Raw genomic sequence first — 4,437 nt, forward strand, 5'->3', positions numbered from 1 at the left:
TTTGAGCTGCACCTCCACATTTCAGCATATTCTACCTCTTCATAGAGGAAGGAACACAGCAGTTGCACACAATGACACAAAAATAACACAGCAGTCATAACAGTTCTAATCAATAAGACCATAATATAGATGAATTCTTGAAATTCAAGAAAGTCCTATAAGGATGTCCGGGCAACAGCGAGGTTACGTCTCTGATATCGGCACAGCTTTAATGTCGGAACTATTAGCACAACTTTTGGAACCATTGAACCAAGACATGAAGAAAAGAAGGTCAGCTGACGGTTAATCAATTTCTAAATGTTCGCCTGGTGGCCTGACATTGGCCTGTTGTTGTACATTTCCTGTTGTCAAGACAACCGTTCTCATTTGGCTCAACATAAGCACCATCTAACGCCATCCCTCAATTCAGACAAAGAAAAATATTTTTTTTAAATAACACTGACCTTTTATTTAAGTAAAGTAAAGTTTGGATCTTCAGTCATTAATTAATGATTTAGGAAAAAATAAATAAATACAAAAAATTTCTGGCTTTTGAAGTAGAGCATGCTCCACATCAGCAATCATTGTGGCCTTTTTTTCATCTTCACTAAACACAGAAACAGAGTTTCAAAATGACAGTTTACAACAACAGTCATCTTTGGACTCTCTACATTGAAGGGTGGGGATCTTAAAGTGTAATAGAGAGAACCTGGAGAATCCTCTGTGAACAAGAAAACAAAAAAGGGAAATCGTCCAGCAGAACCAGGCTCAGACAGGGTCAGCTTTCTCCCATGACCAGCTGGGGGTGAGAGGAAAAAGAAGAAAGAAAAGTGAAGCATAGAGAAAGAAGACAAAAAACAAAACTACAGGAGGAAAAAAGTTAAAAGCAAAAGCTGCATATAAAGACATCAGAAGTGAAAGAGAGGACAGTGGGGGAAACACCTCAGGGCATTGTGGGAAGTCCCCCAGCAGTCTGACCCTCTGCTAAGTGATGTTTCACGCTCGACTGATCCTGCCCTAACTAAGCATGAAATCACAAGCTTAAAAAAACCTTCCTTTAATGATGTCACACCCTCTATCACATTGCATCATATCCTGTCTATCTGGTAGTGTGTGTTAGTGTGTGCCACCCTTCTGGTCTGTGTGACAAAACCATTTAATCTTTCACTTACTGTATGTGATCAAGATTTCTTGTAAAGAAACATTTCATGATCATCTGAACGTGTATTAATTATGTTAGATTCTTGCATCCTTTCACCTTCAACACAATAAAAAAAAAAAAAAAAAAAAAAACCCCACCAAATTATGTCATCCTGGTTTATTTAATCCTGAACCCAAAATGGGAGATTGGCGGCCAGGACAGGGTACTGATAGCTGAAGGCTCCGCCTCCCATTCTAGTTTTGAAACCCCAAAATGCCTTTTGTTAGGATAACATTGTACTATGAGGTATTTAAGATCGATGGGGCATTGATGGAGTTTGTGTGTAGAGAGAAGGATTTGATTCTGGATTTGACAGGAAGCTAATAAGAAGTTGAAGTGGGAGAAATATGATTTTATGGCTCCTATTAATGCTCTTGCTGTTGTATTTTGGATCAAATGAAGGTTTTTCAGGAAGTTATTCGGAAAACCCGATGACATGGATTTACAATAATCCAGCCTAGAATTTATTCTGGAATAGCCAGACCTAATATACCTCCATTATGAAGTTTTTCAGATATACTGTAGCTTAGTCACTGAGAACTTTGTATGGGAAGAAAATCACTTTAAATTGTTCCCTGTTTTCAGTTGAACTGTTGAATACTGTAATTTTTTTTGAAGGATTCCTCCTCTGATCAATTGCGTAACTTGTTTGGGAGGACATTGTCGTTTTATTTAACTGAATGAACAATCAAGCAGAATAAACACAACTAATTAAATCAAGGTCATGACTTAAAGCTAATTTTCCTCATTGCTTTACACAGAGGTGTTGTTCCTTCAGTCTGCAGAAAAATCATCCACCCACTTTGTTTTTGGATTTTTGAATCCAGCCTCCAAAAGTATCGATTATCTCATGTCTTTCTTTAACTGGAAAACAGCCATTTAAGAGTGCGTCAGCCTTTATTGAAATCTCATGTAAAAAAATACGAGAAAAATATGAATGCAGGACCCAACAACTCTGGGTCCACTCTAACAATATCCTGTCTTAAGCTGAAGTATGGTTACGCAACTGTAAAATGGTAAATGGCCTGTATTTGTGTAGCGCTTTACTAGTCCCTAAGGACCCCAAAGCGCTTTACACATCCAGTCATCCACCCATTCACACACACATTCACACACTGGTGATGGCAGCTACATTGTAGCCACAGCCACCCTGGGGCGCACTGACAGAGGCAAGGCTGCCGGACACTGGCGCCACCGGGCTCTCTGACCACCGCACCACTGACAGAGGCGCCCCAGGGTGGCTGTGGGTAAAGGGATCTATTATACTCCTTTACAACTGTGCATTTTTACTGTTGCTGAGCATTATCATGCTGAGCCTTGGTGATGCCCCTCAGTTGAACCTCTGTCTGAAAAAATCTGCGTCACTTCTTTTCCCTTTAAGCCAGCTTTCATCTAATTTGCTCTCCGTCACATAATGGTTAGAACCTGTGTGCCAGATATGACCACATAAGTAATATTCACTGTCAATGACATCATACAGAAATAAGAGAAGGAAAAAAAATGGACATTTGTGAAGCCTAAAGTTACTGGCTCACAGTAATTCCCTGTACATATGTTAATTTATTTGAAACTATGCCTGCAGATGAAGTTCATCAGACCAAAGATATGTTGGAGTTATCTGGCTTCACTCACCAGAACATCATCAGGTTACAGGAAGGTGGTTATAAACTTGGTAAGTCAATCACAGGATTTCCCCAGTCTTATTACAAGCCATTCTCATTAGAGGGGTAACACTGACCAATCACAAACAGCAGTATTTGAAGCAAGGAAGGACAGGGTGTTTACACTGTGAGGATTATTTGACATCACCGTCACAGCTTTATCAGTAAGAAACTGGAGAACCACATAGATTACAAGTGTTATCCTTTTAATGTTTAGTTAATGTGCATAAAGACAGTTCATCCTTCCATCCGTTTGCTTGCACTTATCCACTTCAGGGTAGCAGGGGAGCTGTAGTCCCTGCAAGGAAGCGGGATTACCTGGTGAGAACCCATGCAGACTCAGGACCTGCTGCGAGGTAACGGTGTTAACCAGCATGCCCCCTGCATAAGGACAGTTTTAGTTTTTATTCCTTCCAGCTGCAGTCTTGGTGGCGTTTGCAACCAAGAGGGAAAAAGATATCCAGAAATAGGGCTGCATTATTAAGTTCTCTTTGATATTTGGTCTGATTGGGACCTGATGAATGTAAAAACAAAAAAATACCTGATTTTTTTTAACCTAAATTTTGTTTCTAAGAAAAATCAGAGCCATATATGAGGATATTCATTTTCGATACAAATTTCAATAGAACAGTAGCAGTAGAGTGTCCTCGTAAGTGGATATTAGGCCCCTGTACAGCAAAATTTAGTATTTTGGTCTAAATAACCCAAAATGTGATGTCCACATATGTGGATGCCAGGTCCTAGGAGGTTAAAGAATCTGTATTTCTCACAGATGGTGAGGGGGGAAAAAAAACCCTGTAGACCAGGGGTGGGCAACACCAGGCCTCGAGGGTCGGTGTCCTGCAGGTTTTAGATGTTTCCTTGATCCAACACAGCTGATTCAAATGGCTAAATGACCTCCTCAACATGTCCTGAGGTTCTCCAGAGGCCTGGTAAAGAATTCATCATGTGATTCAGGTGTGTTGACCCAGGGTGAGATCTAAAACCTGCAGGACACCGGCCCTCGAGGCCTGGAGCTACCCACCCCTGCTGTAGACCCTCCTTCTACCTGCTCACAGAGATCCGAGGTATCTTCCACAAATGTGTGGCTGTAGCTCAGGAGGTAGAGCAGGTCATTGACACGCTAAAGTATCCTTGGGCAAGATATTTACCCCTAGCTGCTCACCAGTGCATCCACCAGAGTGTGAATGTTAGACAGAAAGCACCTAAGCATAGAACAAAGTGCTTGTATGAATGGGTGAATGAGGCAAGTTGTATAAAGCACTTTGAGTAGAGTAGAAAAACACTAAAGAAGATTCAGTTCAGTCCATATGGTGACACCATTTCCCAGAAAACTGATTGGTCAGTAGGTGGTGATTTCATACCTGTTGATCTCTAATCTAAGACTAATCTAACCTGCTGTAATCTGGAGCAGGTTATGTCTGCTGCACAGCCCAGTAACAAGTGAAGCTGCCCTTTTAAAAATAAAAAAATAAAATCCAGAGTTAAACTGGAAGTTAGTGGAATAAGCACGAATCCTGCTTCGTGCTACAAACTTCAGGAGCGACTACTCTTATAGAACGAAGCACGTTATTGGTCAAAAAGAAATAGACACAC

The sequence above is a fragment of the Copadichromis virginalis genome, linkage group LG7 (assembly GCF_057382275.1).
Source record: "Copadichromis virginalis isolate Kocher_CV1m ecotype Utaka linkage group LG7, C_Virginalis_male_GT1.1, whole genome shotgun sequence".
NCBI classification, from domain to species: Eukaryota; Metazoa; Chordata; class Actinopteri; order Cichliformes; family Cichlidae; genus Copadichromis; species Copadichromis virginalis.